The 22,169-nt window shown below is 40.2% G+C and overlaps 1 long non-coding RNA gene across 1 annotated transcript in view; it reads left to right on the plus strand.

The window, feature by feature from the left end:
- Positions 1-22,169, plus strand: part of LOC125639484 (uncharacterized) — a 44,545-nt gene that overhangs the window by 17,264 nt on the left and 5,112 nt on the right. The window contains exons 2-3 of the long non-coding RNA XR_007357499.2: positions 2,049-2,249; positions 10,977-11,061. This is a non-coding gene — a long non-coding RNA (uncharacterized LOC125639484). The remainder of the gene's footprint in view (positions 1-2,048; positions 2,250-10,976; positions 11,062-22,169) is intronic.

Below are 22,169 nucleotides of genomic sequence, written 5' to 3' on the forward strand. Positions count from 1 at the left end.
CCACCCATTATGCCTTAGACTGTAAGCTCTCTGAGAGAGTGTCATTCACTATATGATTTACATGTACAATGAAGTCCTGACCTGATTGGCCTTTTGGGACCACCACAATAGAAACGTTTATTAATAATAATATAATAATATAATAACCTAGAATGAGGAATGAAGTTCAAAGTTATAAGCAATATCTGAAGCAGCTGCAAGAGCTTTTTTATTATATTTTTAAAATATTTTGATTCTATTCAAATAGTACTCCGAATGCTCTCATGCATCCTATTAGCTGATACATAGTTTACTTGCCTGAATCCTCACTGATTGCATTAAACATTATGGAAGTCAAACTGTTTTGCATTCAACCATTTAAACTACAAATCAAAGTTTCCATCCTGTATGCACATTCTCTACATCATTCTGTGCAAAGAACTTCCATTGACATGCATTTGGGGACAGGGCTCTGAGTCAAATTCAGCCTTGGTGTAAACATGTAGAGCTCCTATTGACTTCTATATGAGCTGTGCTCCCTTTCTTTCAGAACTGAACTTGGTCCTCCAAGTCCTATGTGGTAAGAGGAGTGACCAGCTACGTAAAGTGGTACATTAGGGAGTGCCTGTCATCAAGGCAAACATGAAAAAAGACATTTCGTATGAATAACATTTTATGGAGCCAATAGCTTTTTGATTCCCACTTCAATTTTTCAGATATTCAAGATTCAGGCAGAAAAGAAAGTTTAAGCACCCCCACAGTGTTTCTAACCCTTCATGAAAATGAGCCTGAATCAAACCCCTTCTTCGGAAAACCCCAAACCTTAGGCAAAGTTTTACTCTGCACCCAAAACTGAGAGAGCTCTTCTGTGGCTTGCAGAAGGTTGGAGGCTCCTTCCGGAGCTGCTCTGTTTGTGCCCCTGACTCATGAAGTCCTACAATTGATCTTAAGTCAACTGAACATTTGTGTCTTTTACATAATACTCCCCCTGCCTAGCCTGCTTTATATCATTCTCATTGATAATCCCTACAATGTTGTAATGGTTATGTAACCTAGGTACCATAAGCATCGCTATTAATAGATCCATTGAGGGAATTTCAAAGTGACAGTCTGTGCTGGAGAGAATCACCATTTTAAAAAAGTGTATGGTAAGGCTTTGGGGGAAAAAGAGAGCCATCATATCATATATGTATTTTGTCACTCTAGCTACAGAAGCAAACAGCATCAATGGAAATGTATTTGACCAGAGCAAGTGTTAGAGGAATGCAACAACTCACTGCTTGTATTAGATAAACTGAACTATTTGAGGAAGGAGGAACTAAGTATTCACTGATTAAAGAAAATAACTGAGCTGATCTCTCCTGAGTTCATAGAGCCCAATGACAAAATGACATTTACTGTACCTCACAGAAGAAAGGACAAAAATAGTTCTCTTTTAAAGTCTTTCTTCCAAATTATATATACTTTGTACCAACCCAGTGACAATGTGTGTGGAAATGGACTTATCTCATTCAAACAGATAATTATAAACTTGATGAATTTTATAGCCTACAGGAAAAGTATTTTCCATCAGATGTGTTTGTGTAGCTGTAACTCCTCTATTCTGTCAGCACGCATCTTGATCATTTATACCTGTTCTCCAACATTTCACTTGTATAATTTTTTACTGGCTGTATTGATTGGCATTTTATATGTCAATGTAATTTTAAAAGCTCAATCAAATACTTTTACACAAATAATATTCTATAAAGCAGTCAAGTTTCTCAGGGTGATTCTTCAGATTCTTTATGAGTGAAGGACACCCTATATAAGATCATGCCTTCTTGTAAAGGTTTACAGCTACACTCAGATGCTTTGTTTGGTAGTATAGGTCAACTTCATGGGAACATAACCATTGGAGGAAAGGAGACCTTTATAGGAAAAGTTCTATGGGAAGAAATAATTAGGATCCATAGAAATTTAATGGGGGTATATAGACATTATTCTGAATATCTATAGACTAACTTTAATTTTCTATAGGCATTTTCAGACATCCTAGAAATGGTAATATTTCTCTATTTATTGCAAAGGAATTTCCAATAAGTGACACCCCTGCAGTTGCTGCCCCAACACTACTCTCCAACCACTGTTGAAGAAACCACATCTGCTCTATCATATTCTTCCTATGGAAGCAGAACTATGGAATATTTTGGATGACTGAACCACATAAACATCAATTCTGCTCACGGCTGTTCCTCTGAAACCTTTCATGAACACAGAGAGTGGAGTGGGTAAGGATGATTTGACCAGAAATGTCTGTCTCAAAGCAATTAAAGAAAGCATCCTTGGAACGACGATCTAAAGTTCATAGTCTGCCCTTGGGAAAAATTAGTTTGTGTACTACTTTTAAGTTTTAAAATATTTTGTATTGTAATCTCTACGGTGCTTTGCCATTCCCTTTTATGTTTCATTAGATTTTTAAGATCTTGTGTCTTTTATATATTTTTAATGCTACAGATAGTGTTGCCTATAGTTAAGGTTGCTTTACACTTACCATTCTAAGACTCTGTTTTCAGTTGCTGATAACTTTGGTAAACTTAAGTCATTTGGGCTGAATTTCTCCATGTTGGGTATCTGCCCAAGGCTGATTTTTTTGGAGGGATGTTTCAGCTGAAATGGTTGTTCCATTTCTGAGAACGGTGCAGGGAAAATATGTTGTTTTGCTCATGTTAAAAAAATTGTTTACAGTGATTGTGATGAGAAGCTCTGGTGCCTCCATACTTTGGAGCAGGGACTTGAAATATGGTGCTGGTGCAGGTGCAGGTTGGGGGAATGAGGCATGTCTTCCAAATGTCAGGAATGCACCTTTTGCTTGCCTTGAGAAAATTCACCCAAATTTGACCAAGGGTTGAGCCTCTGAAAATCCCAGTTTGTACATTAATTTTTTTAGAATTTTGCAGCTAAACTCTCTGAAGATTCCATCTGAGCATACTTCATCCCCACCACAACTCCCATGTCATCACTGGACTGCATGCGTGCCATCTGCACAGAGTGACTGAGCATACTCCATCCAAGGACTACTGGTCCCAGGAAGACATTCCCTGCCATTGCTCCTACAAACTACTGGGAGCTGCTGTCGCACCAGACTCTAGAACTGATAGCAGGGGGACCGTCTCTTATGTGCTTTCAGTGCTCCACCTGCGGGTGCCTAGGCAATGTGAAGGAGGAGGAGTTAAATGACTTGAATGCAGAGGGATGAGTAACAGGAGCAGGGGTAGGGGAAAGAGATGCAAAGTTGGGAGAGGGGGAGGAGCTCAGAACGGAGAGGAAAGGGGCAGGACTAGAGAGGGAGAGAAGATGCGGGAGATGAGGGGCAGGAGCAAAGGGAGGAGAAAACATGGGCAGGAACTAGGGACAGGAGTAGGGGAGGAATGGGAAAGGACTGGGACAGAAGTGGAGGGATAGCAGCAAGAGAAGGCACACTGGCAGGTTCTGTGGAGGAATAGGAGTAGAAGGGGATAGGGAGAGCAGCAGCAGAAGGGCCTGTTACAAGTAGAGAACACTCTCCTATGGAACTGACATTGAACCCATTATTTCTGAGTCTCCACATTCCTCTATTGTCTAGCAAGTAGCTGTGCAATCCACAGGCAAAGTATGTGTCCCCATCCTCCCTTAGTGACATGGCCACATATAAGATAACAGCCTTCTACTGCTGCCCGTTACCTAGTGCAAGTGGTAGAACACTATGCTCTGAGTCTAAAGATCTCAACCATGCTGAGGACCTGTTGGGAGACGGGGGTCAGTAATAATCCATATAATTAATTTTTTTATTTAAAAAAAATCTTAGGAAATAACATTTTAAAATCTGCATTAAAAGAATGTTAAGATTGCAAAGTGTTAAGCACTCAAAAATTAGGAAATGCCAGAACCAAGGTTGCCTATGCAACGTTAATTTGGCCTTTTTGCATATGCATTATGTACAGTTTAATTACATAATTATGTAGTATAATTCCACAGGACCACTGCCTCATTAAATGTACAAGACAGACTGTTCTAGGAATGAATCAGGGATGTGTAGTGAATAATGCTGTTATCTGAAGGACCCCTGTTTTGTTTGCTTCTGTCAGGGTTCCCTCCCCACTCTGAACTCTGTGGTATAGATGTGGGGACCCGCATGAAAGACTCCCTAAGCTTATTTCTACCAGCTTAGGTTAAAACTTCCCCAAGGCACAAATCCTTTCCTTGTCCTTGGACGGTATTGCTGCCACCACTAAGTGATTTAGATAAAAATCCAAGAAAAAGGGCCACTTCGAGTCCCTGTTTCCCCAGAATATTCCCCCAAACCCCTTCACCCCCCTTTCCTGGGGAGGCTTGAGAATAATATACTAACCAATTGGTTACAAAGTGAGCACAGACCAAATCCCTGGGTTTTTAGGACACTGAAAATCAATCAGGTTCTTAAAAGAAGAATTTTATTTAAAAAAAAAGTAAAAGAATCACACCTGTTAAATCAGGATAGAAGGTAACTTTACAGGGTAAATAAAAAGATTTAAAACACAGAGGATTACCCTCTGACTCTGCTTCCAGTTACAAAACAGGAATGAAATTACCTCTTAGCATAGGGAAAATTCACAAGCTAAAACAAAAGATTATCTCATGAATTTCCTTGCCTTTACTTACAATTTTTGTAATCTTAGATGCTCATTTCAGGTAGGTTTTTAGGAGATATTTTTTCCTGCCTGGTCCCTCTCTCATCCAGAGAGAGAACAAACAAAGAGAACATAAACAAAGCCTCCCACCCCCCAGATTTGAAAGTATCTTCTTTTCTTACTGCTCCTTTTGGTCAGGTGCCAACCAGGTTATTTGAGCTTTTACAGGTAAAGGAGGGATTTTATGCTACCCTTAGCTGTATGTTTATGACAGCTCCACAAATTGAAAGATGATGAATAAGGTAGAGAATGGTCTTGCAGTTAACACCTCCCTGGAGAATTGGATTCTCGTCTTGTCTTTGCCATGGAGGTCCTGTGTGATGCTGAGCAAGTCACTTAAATCATACTTCTCATGGGTGGCCATTGTATGTTCATTTTCTGTGTACCTCTTGAGATACCTGGGGTCTGATTTGCAGAAGAAGCTGAGCACTCAACTCCAGCTGAGATCGATGGGATCTCTGCTCTGACCATATAAAATGCTATACAATGCTAAGTACTCTGAAAAAATCAGGATCGATTCTCTCAAATTGTGCCCATCTCTTCCCGCCCCCCTGCTTCCTGGAAAAAGGTTAGTTGATGCTTCTGTCAATCTCGCATGGGTGTTGTGAAGAATGAACTCATTATCATTTGTAAAGAGTTTAAGGTAATATGATGACAGCATCATAGAAAAGCACACAACTAAATTAATAAATTCTGTACTCAGTGCAGAATCTGAAAGGTGTGTGGTAGATAATGCAGGGGGGTCACATATTGAATGAGGAGGATAAAAGAAATATTGAATAACTACACATTCAGTGAGCAGTGTCCATCCTGCAGGGACTTGTGGAAAAAGTAGTATGTGATCACATAGTTGAAGATTGTATCATAATGCATATGCACAAATTGGCCAAATTAAGGTTGCATAGGCAATCTTAGTTTTTTAAAGGTGTGTGTGTGTGTGTGTAATTCTGCAAAGCAGATCCTGTCTCTCCCTTAGTGAGTGCTATTTATGGATTTGTTATGATTTATTGTTTGTTAATGGTTGGTGAGACACCTGTTTTATGCATGCACACTTGGAAATTCTATGTGAGTAGATGGCAGAGAGGCCAATTCTGTCCATGCAGGGAGAAGAGTGTGAATGAACTTGACAGGTACATAAGCAGCAGGGAAAGGAACTGGAGCATGTGAACATCTACATTACATGTAGAGAAACAGTCACAATGTATAGCATGTGCATCTATTTGTTAGGAGAATAGTGTAGTTTAAACCAAGGAGGTTTGAAGCAGCAGCGGTATATAAAATTTTCTTTGAGAGTCTGTCTACTGGACAGTGATTTGAGTTTCATGGCAATTAGTTTGTCTCTCTCTTTGGTACATAAACCTGGCATGTGACATTCTTTGTACTTGTTAATTTTATATAGGCTGTAGACCGTGTATAATATCTATGGGTTATGTTGTTGCTTAATGGAAAAGTAATTAGGAAAGAATTTAATACATATTTAACGGTTTTACTGGAGTTTAGCAGCTGGAAATGAGGAGCCAGCATCATATAACCAAACCGCTCTCAGCACACCACCAGCAAGTATTCTGGCTCACAGACCCCAGTTTGAAAACCTCTCTTCAAAAGCCAACTCTTACTGGGGTTTTACGTTCTAGAATGAGCTATTAAATGCTGTATCACTATTTGACGCTTTCAAGACTTCTGTTCTTGATTAGGGTTTTTGTTAGTCTGAAGTCTGAACATTAGAAATAGAACCTATCCACACGCTTTTCTGGGGGAAAAACAAATCTCATCTGTTCTACATTATTCATAGCATAACTCGCCTGTATTTCAGAGTGCCAAACATATAATGGAGACCTGTACTAATTTAATATCATGTGTACACTTCTGGATGTGGCAGTCTGTGCACACAGCAGTTTTTTTTTAATACACACAGCACACAAAGTATTACTCTATTTACGAGAGAGCCTGCTTTAGAAAAATGGCCGTCCAGTTCAAATTAAGCAATATTAGAAAAAGGTTAAACTGGTAAGATAATAACAGTGTCAGGTCCAGAAATGGCTGCATTGGGAAAGCTCTCATGCTTATCAGAAAGATTTACTTATTTATTTTCTATTAATGCACCAGCAGTGAAACACTTGTGTTTACCAGAAAAATATTCTAATTCTTGCACATTATCCACTAAATGTTCTTATAATCTACATTCAGAATATTAATTTAACTGATTAAAACACAGTTTTAAAAACTCATCTGATATTTAAGGGGTGGATATTTATATGATCTGTTCTAGTTTCTAGTAAATTAGACTGTTTTTAAAATAGACTTCTACAAATGATAAACTAAGCACCCACTTGGTCTAAAAATAACTCTTGAGGGGCTAGGGCCAAGTTCTGCATCCTCTGCGCCACTAAATTCCTGTAGCATTCAGTAGGTGTTTCAAAATGAGAAATGGCCCCTTATTTAGCTTTTCCGCTTTTAACTTCTGTTTGTTTTCACCTCAATAACCTTATAAAGTTGCCATGTTCAGCCTCTGAAGAACCCTATTTCTTTTTCCCAGCTTATTGCTTGTAACTCTAGGCTAAAAACAAGTGGACTTAGAGGGAAGTGGTTTTTCCTTCCTCCCTGTTTGCCAGTCATAGAGTAGGGCTTTCGCATACTTTGATTGAAAATAGGACCTCTAATCATAGGCCAGTGTAGTGAGGTGGAGTGGCCTCCCACTGAGCAAGAGGTGGGCAGAAGCTGGGTGGGCAGAAGCTGGCCAGGCCTGCCCTTCATGCTGGAAGCTAAGGGGCAGGCCAGGAAGTATAAGAGGCGGGATCTCTAGCCCAGTTGAGCCTGAGCTAGGGAAGGAAATAGATGTCCCAAGCTTGCAGCAGGCCCCAGCAGATGGTACCACTCTCCCAGATTGTGATAGGAAGTAGCCCAGGGGAACCAGACTTTGGTCTGATTTTACTATCAGAACCTGTGTCAGTGTGTTGCAGTGGGATCCCGGCTGATCCATTGGTGGAGCGCTCTGCCACTGTCAGGGCCCTGGACTGGGACCCGGTGGAGTAGGATGGGCCCGGGTTCCTCTACCCTATGTGGCAGGCTCTCCACCTTAGGCTGAACAGCTGTTCGTTGCTTTGCCCTGCCTGAGGGCCTGAGCTCCTTACAATACTTTGCTGCTCTGTCCTGCCTGAGGGTCAGAGCTACCCCGACTGCTTTGCTGCTCTGACCAGCTGGAGCGTCAGAGCTACCTAGACTACTTTGCTGTTCTGCCCTAACCCACCAAAGAGGCCTCAGGCCCTGGCACTTGATTCACTAATTTCTTGATACTGGGTGGTGCCCCAGTGACATAGTGAGGTGGAATGGTCTCCCATTGTGCCAGAGGGGGAGGGACAATTGCTAACACACAACAGCCAGGCATATGTAACAACAGGGAATAGGGATGTGCGAGCGCCCTCACAATGGAAATATTGTGGAATCTCTGCCCCTGAGTAAACTTGTGCGTGGCTGGTGTTTGGAGAGGGGTGCAGAGGCAAGAATGGGACCAAGAGATGCTGGAACGGCTTCCGCATTGCCATAGATCAGGCCAGGGAGTAGGGATTGGGACCTGAGGGGTAGAATGGGCCCAGGAACAGGGCCCAGGACCATACTTCCCAGCCTGAAGCCAGCTTCCCCCTCCCCCTGCCGAGTGTAAATGCTGTCCCTCACTACCTCTCTGTCCACACGTTCACAGAGAGCTTCTTGCCCCTCATTCAACAAGATTAGTTGAGCAAAACATTATTACATCTTCTGGTGAAGGGAAGCTGACTATTATACAACACTTCATAGAAACCTGCTCCAGAACCTGTGTGTGGATTGACAGAACCAACACTGGGGATTCAAGCAAGCATAAATGATCTTTGGTTTTAAGCCCATTTTTAAATTTCCAGATAACATACAAGGATTTAGGGGGAAGTTTGAAGCTATTGCTGCTCTACAATGGGCTGCTCCATCTCTACATATCAGAACCAAATCTGACCTCTGAGATGTTTGAAACCAAATTTAGATCTCAACTTTACTGCTCACCTCTATTCTGGACTGATCTTGATCCCCTCTCTGAACACCCTGAAATTTGGAGAAGTGTTTAGATTAAAAATTGTACTTCAGGAACACAACTAGTTTAGTTTTGCCATTTAAATAACTGACCCTTGTAACGTTTTTTTTTTTTTTTTTTTGATGGTGATCATATCTTTACAGTAGTTTCTCACTTTTGCATATTAAATGTTAGGCAGGCTTTTTTGCATTGCTGAGACACGTAATGACTGTCTTCCAAGTGAAAGAGAGGAAAGGAACAGTCATCAATAATGGACTCTAATATATTTGTAACTCTACTAGGATTTAAACAAAAAAATTTCTATTCAAAATCATCAGGTGAATCCATCAACCCTGAAGCTCTTTAAAGAAGAGAAAAACAAGTGTTTCTATATATTAAATTAGCTAGTGTTCCCAGGTTTCAGTACAAAGTTGTTCATTTGGGGTGCAATTTTAAAATAATTCATTATGTAGGCAAAACTCTCATTTAAAGCTAATGGGAGTTCTATTTGCATCGAGATTGATCAGGGGACACAGGCGAATGAGTGACAAACACACAGGAATCAGATAGATTTAAGATATATGCCCACCCCCTGTTCACACATACCAGGCATGTAACTGGTTCCACTGTGGGGTTTATAACCAATAAATTAGGTTAGACCTGCCTAGGCCTCAGCTCGCTCTTCCTCCCACTGTGTGCATGTGGGATATATAGAAGTTACCAAGGGGGACCTCAGTCCACGAAGGCTTCAGATCTCTTCTTCTCCTATATAGCAACAAGTTCCACAAGTGAAACGCTGGGTCTCATTTACCTCTGGCCTTTTTAACCTTTATCTGCATTGAACACTGGCCAGTTTTACCTATTCTACTATTAAACTTTCATGTCCTATTGCTGTCAACTCAACTATCCTCATGATGCTGTGAGGAAAGTGAAAAAAACCAGTAGACCTCTGACACTTTGGCCCAATGGGAAAAATTTCTTTGTTGTTCCAAAACAGGCAATTAGTCAGACCTGCAGTGTCCTTAAAAACACAACTTCTTCACTCCAACTAAGGGAAGGGAGGATAGGGCATCTAGCAGGAGCAAGAAGCTTTACAAAATCTTGGGAAGGTTTAAATAGGCTGCAGAGGGAACAGGTGAGAGCCAAACAGCTAGCTTAGTGATATAGCCAAAAGGGAGGCAGTGGAACTGAAGGAGGGCAGCCCCCATCTTGCCACACATGTGCTCTCACATCCTCCCTCCTGCCCCCAACTTTCTGGGCACTCTGTTATATTCCCTGCAGTCAATTCAAGATCCTGCTCCCATTGACTGAGGGGAGAGGGAGGCCTGTGCAATTTATGGTACAAGATTTCACAGAAATCAAGATTTCATTTACTTCTCAATGCCATCAGCTGATAATTTGCATGTAGAATGGGAAATTACCATCTGCACTCCATAAAATACAGATGTAACTAGTTAGCTTTAGGCTTACTCTAGACTGTATATTTTCCCCAATTTAAACTGGTGGCTTGCCATAATCTTAATTTGACCCTCATTCAGGGCCCAGTTGCTTAAAAGATTCAGGAACCTGAGTGAATATTTTGACACCCTGCCCAGAGTTTTGAGTTTGTAACTATCCCCTCTTCTGGCACTACTAGATGAGTGTCTTGTATTTCTGTACACAGTTGTGACTGCAATGGGCACTTAAGTTTGTGGTCAGGGGGTGAGTCTTTGGCAATACCTTTATTAAAAAGATCTAAAATGCTACATCTTGTGTTACTGCATCTTGGTGATGATTGCAGAATACTGCAGTACTTTTATAAAAGCATTATTATTTATTTTTTATTAAGTTCTGACTGTCATCTTGGTACTGAGCAATATATGGAGGAAGATAATTTCTGCCAGAGAGATTTACCAATCTAGTATCTGTTGTCTGTTTTCACAAGCTGTCTTTAATTTAAAGCTAATTTATAAAGTTTGTGGCTCAATCCTACATGAGTGCTCACCCATGGGAACTGAGGGTGCGGTATGCCTGATAGAATCAGCCTCTTCAATAAAAGCTGGTTTGTTATGCAATTCTCAAATCATGCAACCAATAATTTAACTAGATGTGCTAATTTAGATATAACAAAGCAAGAACCTGAGGAACTGATATGAGAGTTATAGGAACATGAAAAAAATGGAAGTTTATCATAATTTATTGATGTAATAGGCTTAACATCTGCTAGCATTAGGGTTGCTATTATTTAATAATAGCTCATTAACTGTCTCTTTCACTTTCCTTCTGTTTGCTAGGAATTAGAAAATGTCGTGCCTTCCTCTGTGGCTGTGGCTTAAATAAAGGGGATCTTTGTTTCCGTGGCAGAAATGTCACAAGGAGGTAAGTACAAGTGAGGAGATTATTCCTCACCATTTCATTTGCTGACAAATGTAGAACTCATACAGAATAAACACAGTCCTGTTCATTGCTACAAAGGATAGGAAACTGAATTGCTTGTAGGCATTCGCTTCATTGTGAATTTATGGTATGACTATAATATTTGCATTAATCCCAGTAGCACAATGCAGACATAAATGCATTAAAAATTATTTTGTCTTGCTTACACAATTTACAATAAGTTCCATATGCAGAGTTATATTTCTACAGCAAGCTTTACACATGAAATTCTATTTTTCTTCCTTTTTCTTCTATCAATATGTTGCATATTTTTAAGCTTTCCTGGGCTCAGTGCCAGCAAGGAACTACAAGGATCTATGGCAACTGCCACATTTGCACTTTCAATTTACAAATTGCTAAATTCCCATTAAATATTCTTAACCAGCTTGTTCAACATATGTTCACTTGCGTATCTGTACCTATAAGTTGAAGCAAATTAGAATAATAGCTAAATTTACTTCCTAATAGCTGAAGATATTTGAGAAAGAATAGATTTTGCAAATGAGCACTTTTAGAGAAGAGTCCCCCCCCAATCTTTTTTTTTTTTTTAAGGGGAAAAATTAAGTTCAGCCTGTGCAAATAGGTAAAATCATAGGCTTTTGAAAGCTCTCTCCACATCTTACTGCATATATGGGGAGAGTGGTAGGGGACTTCTAACAATGCTGATATTAATTGCAAAAGGACCAGCCGTCAAACGGATGTGCAAAATCTTGGAAGTATAATAATAGATACATTCTAATACACGTTAATGTCTCTTTTTAAAAGGGTACTTCATGCACATACAAATGTTGTTAATGCTCAGCAATCAAGGATGATAATCAAGTTGTTTCATCTACATTTAATTAGTCTCATTGTATTATCAAAACCGTAACAGAAATCAAATAATTTTGTTTCCAGGTTTGTGATGCTTCATGCTTTAAAACCTATAGCAGCTCATTCGTAATGGCTAAATGTGCCACTCTTCCATGGGCTGTTACTAATATTGTTGTATGTCTAATGATTAGGGCAAAAGATTGGTGCTCAGGACTCCTGGTTTCCATTAACGGTTCTCTCATGTGTTTGGCTGGCTAACTGATGGCCATATGTGTGGTCAGGAAGGAATTTCCCCCCAGGTCAGACTGGCAGTGACCTTGGAGGGTCTTCACCTTTCTCTGCAGCCTGTGGGTGCAGGTCACTTATTGGAATTATTTGGGTATATCTCAATCTATTGTTTTCCTGTCTTTGCCGGGGCCTTGAGCACTGGTGCACTTCAGTTCCTCCTGTTCTCTGCCTGTGGAGTGTGATAATCTTGTCTTCTGTGGGTTGTAATACTTTGGTCTCATTTGGTTGTTGGGTTTAGTGCAGGTGCTGGATGATGGTGGTGGTCTGTAATATACAGGAGGACAGACTAGATGAACTAGTGGTCCTTTAGGGCTTCAAACTCTATGACTCTGTCCCTAACTAACTTTTTTATTTTCAAAACTAAGCCTAACTTTTTTTCTAAAGAGACCTGAACACCTTATTTCTTTCATTCAAGGCCAAAGCAAATTATTGGGAGGCATATTGCAGAAGTAAATCCAACTGCAGCAAAAACAGTCAAATTGTATGACTGAGATATCACATACAGCAGCTTTCATTGGTTGCTATAATTAATATTTGCCAAGATCCTTCTTTATGAGGGGGAAAAAACAGATGATCCTGATTAAATGTGGATCCTGAAGATGTTGGTATATAGTAGACTTCAGAGGATTTGGCTCTGTGTACAGTGCAGTTCAAAGAAAATATAGAAAGTGCTATTTACACCTCATAACACAAGAACTAGGGGTCACCAAATGAAATTAATAGGCAGCAGGTTTAAAACAAACAAAAGGAAGTACTTTTTCATACAATGCACAGTCCACCTGTGGAACTCTTTGCCAGAGGATGTTGTGAAGGCCAAGACACTAAAAGAACTAGATAAGTTCATGGAGGATAGGTCAAAAAAGAACAAGATAAGTTAATGGAGGATACGTCCATCAATGACTATTAGCCAGGATAGGCAGGGATGGTGTACCTAGCCTCTGTTTGCCGGAAGCTGGGAATTGGTGAAGGGGTGGATCACTCAATGATTACCTGTTCTGTTCATTCCCTCTGAAGCACTTGGCCTTGGCCACTGGCAGAAGACAGGACACTGGGCTAGATGGACCTTTAATCTGACCCAGTATGGCCGTTCTTATGTTCTTAAGCTACTTGAATTTTAGGTCCAGTACTTCACTAGGGCACAAAAAAACTCCAAGAGAGAGCGAATGCTGCCTTTGTGGATTATATATGGAAAAACTGTTTTTTTCTCTCTACCACTTTGATGTGGACTTGGCTGGCATGTTCTGAATGTGACCAGCATACTGTGTGTGTTTAAAGAATGTATCAGCAGCTGAACAGGTGGTGAAGAACAAAGGAATAGAAATGAAAATTTTAAGAGTGTTTGGAAACGTGACTGCTGGAACACTTCCTTCATTTTATAAACAGATTGGCATTGAGAGGGGGAGAGAAAGGGAAGGGCAAAGATCAAGCATATTGAAGTTGACATTGGATGCCCTTTCCTCGGAAGAAGTGCAATAGCTTTAGGTGGAATCTTAGTTTGAGGATATATTTTCCTGTATTAGGAAGAGGATAGTATGTACATAACTGTTTATTACAAAAAAAAAAAAATCAGTGAATGAAAATGAAGAAGGGTGGGAACCTTTCAATAGAAAGGGCTCAGTTTTTGATTTTGTTTTATTTTACACTTTGCCAACTGATCCGTGACCAATGTAGAAATTTTTGTCAAATATTAATTGCTTTAAAAATACTGTTGCAAAATATTTGTTCGGGAAGACATTTCCTGAACCTTGTGTCCACAGCATACCCATGACGCAGCTTTTTCCAAATGAAACTTTGAGTGTTTTATAAAAGTCAATGTCTCTGCAGTTATTTCTCTTTCCAGTACCAGCTAAAGCTTACAGAAAAATCATGATAATCTTTTATGAACTGTATAGGGACTCACTTGGTTGAAAAATGGCAATTTTTGTTTTTGATTTTTTTTTTTAAATTTTGAAGGATTTTTACCTGCTCCTATAGAGGTTAGATATTGACTAACCAGTAGTTTGGCACACAATACCCTCAAAAGTAGAACAATTTAGCCTAGAGTATTTCCATCATTTGGGCTTGGAATAACTACAACCTGTACTATTTTTTAATCCAAAATTATTTCTATTTACTTGATTGACATTTGCTTCTTTGAGTCCAACTACAGACATCTCACTAGAGCAGAAATACTGTAATTGATTTTAAGCAATGATGGAGAACCATCAGATGGTTTGATGTTTTGGTTCTGAGGCACGCATCCAGACATTGTAGAGTATAGTTTATCCAAAGTGTTTGATCTACAAAACTGGACAGGAAATTTTAGAAGATCTGGGTCTCTTCTGAGTTTTCTGGATTTTATTGTGTCTGACTGAGCGGTAAATACTTCAAAATAAGTTTGTTTGGATTTTGGAGAAGATTCAGGTCATTATTTTCTGTGAGCAAATTCACACATCTCTGGGCTCAATTCCACTGAAAGTTGTCTGCTTTTTGTTTGTGAATAGAGCCATTTTTCCAGTGGACTGTGTCATAGTGAAACGAATGACGGTTCCAAACCCCATCAATGGACTTTCCACCTAGTGACTATAAGTGGCTTAGTATTCATATTGTACTTTTGCTGTTGGAATTACAGGACAGGTGCATCCCAAGCAGTTTATGGCCACTCTCTCCTCCTGTGCTCTAAGGTCCACGCTAGGAAAATTAGTGTTTGTTTTTCAGTTCCAGTATAACTACTCCATTCCTGGGCTCAGGTGTTGCTTAATACTGGCACATCATCTATCCTAGCAGTTAGGTTGTCGATTGCAATGGTGCAGCTCTTGCTAAAAATCAGGTACTGGTTTTCCTAGCTTAAACCAGGCCTCTTGAAACAAAGGAGAGGGGAAGCTCCTACTGTCCTGTGTGAGGAGGTAAGAGGAATGAGAAGCTCTGAAGAATCCCTAGGATCCTCAGAGGGAATTAAAACATCTCTCAGTGTCTTCTATAATTGGAAGGGGATAAGAGGACCTTACCATTACCAGCATGAGTAAGAAGGAGATAGTTAGCCAAGATGTCTCTTTTGCGTTAAAACATCCCTGGTAGTGAGGTTTTCTTGACAGTTTATTTATTGAAAAATTGTATTATTTGTATTTGGCTGAACAGCATTCTAAAACAATCTTGACAACCAATATCCATGCATTGGTTAAGCAGATCCTACCTGACTGCCACAGCATTACTGAATTTGTCATGAGACTACAGGCTATATTACAACCATTATAATAAGACACATGCAGTGCAGGGCCACTGAGTTCACAGGGAGTTCAAGCAGTTGGCACACAGAGATATTTTGTATCCTAAATGTAACAGCTTCTTAGAAATCTAGACGATTCCAGTTAATCGAACGATTCCAGTTAATCGAACAATTCCAGTTGCATGATTCTGCTGCTGCAACAAGGTCTAGAGAAGTTTCCAAGCTGGAGAAATACCCAGCACTCCTGGTGATAAGCCGCTTTTGGCAATGCAGATTTATTGTGGAGAACATGGTGGGGGGACCAATGTTCCCTCTAATTTTTGACAGGCTGTGTGCGCAAATTGTTGTGCTTCTGTGCAAATTTTTGTGCACGCGGTGTTTCACTCTGTGTTCAGGGTTTAGGATCTGTGTGTGCACTCACAGGCACACAGCTTAGAGGGAACAGTGGAGGGGACACAATCTTAATTTCCTTTTATACAGGCAACGTCCCATTGATGGTCAAGGACTTTAAGTTCATTTCTGGACTTCTAGATTTCTCAGTATTCTCAAACTACACCATTAGAATGCCCATATAGATATCATACTAACAGTATGTGAATATTAAGGGTCCAGTCATGTAGCTGTTATTCGTGCAGTCACTCCCACTAAATTTATTATTTGTTACTTTACCAAGAGGTTATACTAAACAAATGGAGAACTATGTTAACCCTTCAAGTCCAGCTAGTCAAATGTATTGTAATTTCTAATCAGATGTAGAGAAAGACATAGCAGCCAATAGATCTCAAATAACTGTATTTAAAATTACTTCATAAATCAAGCAGTATGTAGAGCTATGTATGTTCTCTAGTCCATCTGCGCACACAATCCCCCACTAGAATGTGTTCTTATGGGCAAGAACAGTCTTGAACTGTATTTGGAAAGAGCTACTGCAGTCTAAATGTATGAATTTAATCACTGCATCTCTACAAGTTGACTAAGGTCTGAAATACATGTTTTGTAGTGAGGTGATCTAATATTGTTTCTTGTTTCATCACTTTCCCTTTTACTCTGTGTGTACCCACACAAAACTATTATAGAAATACTAGGCATGCTGATGGCTGATTCTGGGTTCAGTTACAGTTTCACCTGGAAGCTAACCTATCTGCACTGATAGCGTGTGAATCTGGGCCTATGTCTGCAGAGCTCAGACGGAGTAGAGAATCAGGGCCGATAGAGTGAAATTCACCACAGTACACATATTTTAGGCAAGCTCCTCAAGACCACTTATGTGCTATATTTTCCCTTCCATGGGATAGATGAGGGAGGATGGCTAGGTTGAGCACTCAAAATAGGCCAGTGCAGAAGACAGCATTTTGGGTGAAGCCTGGGCCAGGCTTCGGGATCTGCAATTACAACAGATCCAGTTGCTCAAACATCCCATGGAAGTGGTGTGTGGTGGGGAGATGCAGCCATTACTATAGCCATTGTGTTGGATCTTCCTAGCCCTCCCTCCAGTGCAGGGCTGTAGTGGTCACTCCCCATGTTCCTCCATGTCCCACTAGGGGTCCCAAGTGTGTGTGTGTGGGGAGCTCAGTAGTGAGGTGAAATGCTGCTTGCAGCCTGCTCCTCCCGCCAGGGGACCAGCGGAGTCCCTCTGCCTGGGGGAGTAGGGACCCTCTTCCTCACTGGCTGCCCCAGGTGCCAGGCAGGGGGCACAGCAGGTGCACGGAGGAGTGGGGGAGCTGATGGAGGCATGGAGGGGATGCTGTCCGGGAGGCACGGGGGGCGCTGGGGCAGGAGCTGCAGTGGGAGTGGGGAGTAGAAGTGAAACCCAGGCTGCTCCTGGGTGTGCTGTTGCCGCCCATCCCTGGTGCTACTGCCACCACCGATGCTGCTAGAGGAGGTGGCTGGGGAAACTCTGATGTGGGCATGTGCCGGGGAGACCAAAAGGGCAGGGGGCACAGCTTCTTGCTGCCCCCTGCTGCCGGCTCTGTGCTGTGATCCCAGAAAATACAGGACAATAGTTAATGCTGACGTTGGAAATATATTCATTACACTTTTCAGTTAACATGGGAGTGAGATTATTGGATCAGGTAATATCACCCCTCTCATAACTATTGTTAGGAGGAGAATCGGGGGTTGGGTGCGTGGGAGGCTCCACGACCCACACTTTAACTGTAAAAGCCACAGTTTGGCCATGCCTGCCATATTCTGTCAGCCAGCTGCTAGATGTCATGCACACATTTATGAAGCCAGTGCAGTCCAGTCTTCCACTTTTTATTTGTCCCAGTTACTTCAGATTTGACATGGAAAAGGTGATTTGTAATTGCCTGTTAAAGTGATGAGATATGACTGACCTTTTTTATATGGATTCACTTTGTTCTTCAAAATCTACAGTAGGCATGTGGCTATTTAACCATACACACTTTCCCCATGTCTTATTTACACTGCTAACTAATCTGTCGTGCTGATCCTGTGGTGAAAGCTAAGTAACTACTCAATCTGTTCACCTCTACTTCCTTCATGTTAAATATGCACAAGAGTAATTTGATTAGAAACTGTTCCAAATTTGTCCTCAGGAAGTTGCTGGCTTCTCAGGGAAGGGCTTTATGTTCATATGTAAATAAATATTTCCTGTAGTAAGAAATAGGAATTCAGAGTATATACTTGGGACTATGGTGTTCTCTTTTTCTTCTGGTTGCTGCTGACATGACATACTTCTGTGTTATACTTACTACCAGGCAGGACTAGCTGCTTCAGTAAATTATGGACCTCCAGCTAAAAGTAAGCTGTGAAGGGGTTGTTAAAAAACCAAGCAGTCTGATTTTTTTGAAAACCATGTTGCATTTCATTCTCCATTTGACCGTAACCTCACATTATTTCCTTTACTATAACCGTCATGTTGGATTACATCATACCTCTTGTGTTGTGGGTGCAGTATGGTGCCTGACCCTGAATGAGAGAAACATCCAAGGGAGATCAACAACTGAATAGCCTCCCCTCACAGGACCATGATGACTACCAGCAGAATCATTGGCTGTTAACCCTGTGTGCCCAGCAAAAATGCGGGGTCAGGGAGAGGGGTTGGAGAATGAACCTACCTTCCACTCACACATGGAAGGGCAGAAAGAGAAAAGGTGTTATAGTTTCCTTCACTTAATTCTCTGCATTTAGGTGGGCAGTAACACATAAATGAATAGGGAAAGAGAGTAGATAAAAAGATAATAGAGACAATTTCCCAGTTTGTCACACTCACCAGTGTGTATTTCTGGTTTCTTCTGGATCCAGACAAACCAAAATTCTCTTCTGAGGTAAGAGTACTCAGTCTCTCTATTTTATAACAGAAGGATAGCTGGAAGAAGGAAATTAGTTTGAAGAATGCACATTGTAGTTGGATTTACTTCTAACTTGGTAATAGATTTAATGTAGGAATTGTTTAATAAAATGAGTATGGCGTTACTATTAATCATTACATCACCTTTTCTCTTGAGCTTTCTCGTTCTTAGCAGCTGATGATTCTATCACTCTCACAACCTCTCAGGATTATTTTATAGTTTTTAAAATAATTTTGATTTAACACCAAACATTGTGGCAGAGAATTTCATGGATTAAAACTCTTGCTTAGTTGTTACAGTAGACTCAATGGGCTTCTTTAGAAATCCAGAATAACTTTGTTGTCTGTTCATAGTTTCAAATGGTTAGAATCATGCAGTAAGTGGTGTCTGGCATTTTAAAGGAACACACAGGATTAAATAGCTCAGTTTTGCTAGGAGATTTAAAAAAAAAACAACCCTTACCAAACAAGAAAAATAAGCTGGGAAAATTGTGCTGTTCTGAGGCCATGTCTTCTCTAGCCATTCTAGCTGAAATTGGCAATACACTATCCTTTTTATGTGTATGCCTTCTAACTGTAATTTTTATATGGTTTCTGAAAAATATAAAAGGCATCTATTGTGATAAAACTACAGCATTTATTACAGTTTTAGTGTGCTCTTCTTTCCTGAATTATCCCCAGTGTAAGATGTGAAACTGTAGTGATAGATGATTCATTTTTGACAAGCCATGAAATCAGGACAATTTATTTTCTGTGTCAAATAACCTTTAAAATAAAGTTTCAGAGTAGCAGCCGTGTTTGTCTGTATTTGCAAAAAGAAAAGGAGCACTTGTGGCACCTTAGAGACTAACAAATTTATTTGAGCATAAGCTTTCGTGAGCTACAGCTCACTTCATCGTCACTTTCTTTAGTACTGTTTATTAAAGGGTTATTTTCATGTGCTCAGACTTATTTAGTAATCCATTCAGGTGTTCACAGATTTCCACCTGAAGGGTCACTATGGTAATTTTTTACCATTAACTGCTGGGACTTGCAAAGAGACATAGGTGAGTTATGTGCCCATATTCCTTTGAAAAATCAGTGGGAGTTGGGTGCCTATCTGCCTTAGACCCCTTGAAAAATCTCAGCCAGAGACAGATGCAAGCTGGACTCCCAAAACCAAACAACCCCAGAATTTTGGATGGTGATGGTGAAATCTCTCCCTAATCCTGGATCCAAATCGTGCATCTGGAGCCATTTTGTTAATAGTCATTAGTGCCTATGATAAGAGTCTAGATTGGAGTCAACGTTTTACTGGGGATGTCCTGCTCATGAGTTTTGGCTTCCAAATTTGGGGATTCTAGGGGAGTGTGTCCATACTCTACATTAAAAACACACATACACAAAAACTCCACACAGACATCCAGACCAGAGTCTTTATTGTTGGTCACTTGTAATGCCTAAATGCTTTTTTAACATATCTGTCAAAGGCAAAAAATCTTTGACAGTTCAGCTTTCATTATATATCTTCCTAAACATCACAGTTTCCAGCAGAGGCTGAAGCATAGGATCTAGGCAGTGAGATGAGGAATCTGAAAACAGAATATTAAATGCAGCCCTGAAGTTACCAAGCACTGTACAGTTTCCCCACCCCCACCATGCTTCCCATTTCCTTCTCCTATATTTTGTCTTTGTTTTGCTGGTTTGAATGAGAGGGTATTAGAAACAGAGAATGAAGCACTCTTTTCTTACATACAATCTTTCGGTTAAAGCCTGAATTTAAAGACTTGACACAGGCCCAAAAGTCAGCCGAGAAATCAAATTCTATTCTTCTTGCAAAGCTCTGAACACATAATGAATTGCTAAAAGCTTTAATGCTGCCAGCTGTGGCGTGGTTTTTTGATAGGTCCATGAGATAGCAGAGCTGTCTTTATGAATAAACAAAAAGCACAGTATGAAAAGCTTTCCTGGTGAAACATCTGATTAAGTGTTAAGTCCTAACAGTGTTTCCACTCTTGAAAATACTAGGCATGCTTCTTTTTTTTTTCAGTACAACTGAAGTGACAAAGGAAATACAGTACTGATTTGGCACCCTTGAGTGACTATAGTTTCTTCACTCCAGAACCAAAATGATTCAAAGGTGCCCAGGTGCTAACGGTAATGGGGACCACATACATATCTAGACAAATAAATAAAGGCCATGCTTGCAAACTTTTTATTATTCTCTAGACTATTCTAGCAGTTTGACTTGATGAATGGATAACTGGTATTTGTTCCATTAGGCTGATCTAGGGGACAGAAGCAAACACAAATGGTAGGGCAATACAACTGAATTACATACACTGTGTTTCCTCCTCCAGGCACAGCATTTTGAAACTATTTCATTTTATGAAGGTATTTGCACTGTTCTGAGGTCACCTCTGTTGCAGAGTTCATTACTGAGCAGGCCGTTCAGACACTGGACTGCAAATGTCTATTGTTTAGTTTTGACATTTTATATATATTTATGTAAAATCTGCCATATTGGATTAGGCTCAGTGGGCCATCTAATACAATATCCTATCTCTGACCAAAGGCAATAGCAGCTACTTCAAAAGAAGTTACATGATATAATTATGAAATAACCTGCCCATAGGGGAAGTTTCTTTCTAACCCCCTTATTTAGAGGTTGGCTTATTCCATGAAGCATGATATTCTTTATTCAAAATGTTTGCTATCCTGTCTTATGTAACTCCAGTAGTTCTCATTCTCCGTATAAACTGCTGATTCTTTTCAAAATTTAGCTAAGCTCTTGGCTGAAAAGATAATGGGGGGGGGGGGGGAGGGAGGAAAGAAATCTGTTGGCTAATTGAGCATTGTGTATTTCCTTTTATCAGTTTTAAATTTATTGCATGTCACTTCCACTGAATGGCTCCTTGTTCTTGTATAAAAATCTAAATAAGAAGCTCCCACATTGCATTTCAAATACATACCTCTGTCATGTTCCCCCTTTTTCCATTTCCTCTCTAAACTCAACAGTCCCACTCTTTTAAGTCTTCTCATATGCAAATCTTTCTATGGTTCTGCTCATTCATATTACCCTTTTCTTAAGTTCTGTTTTTGCTATGTCTTTTGAAAGAGAATGACTAGAACTAAACACAGTATTCTAAGGGTGTGGCAGCAATTATATCATGACATTACAATATCTACTCTCTATACACATCATAAAATTATTTTTCCTTCCCTCCAAGTAGCTGCTCATTGAACAAATAATTTCATTCAGCTATCAACCATGACCCCTCAGGTCTGCCCAAGTTTTCTTCTCAAGTGGTTATAGTTAATTCAGAACCTAGCAATATGTATTAGTAGTTAAAAGTATTCCTGCCAATAAGAATTATCTTGAATTTATCAACAATGAATTTCAACTAACTCACTTACTTTTAGGTCTCTCTGAAGTTCCTCACTGTCTTCTCT

The sequence above is a fragment of the Caretta caretta genome, chromosome 7, assembly GCF_965140235.1.
Source record: "Caretta caretta isolate rCarCar2 chromosome 7, rCarCar1.hap1, whole genome shotgun sequence".
Classification (NCBI taxonomy): domain Eukaryota; kingdom Metazoa; phylum Chordata; order Testudines; family Cheloniidae; genus Caretta; species Caretta caretta.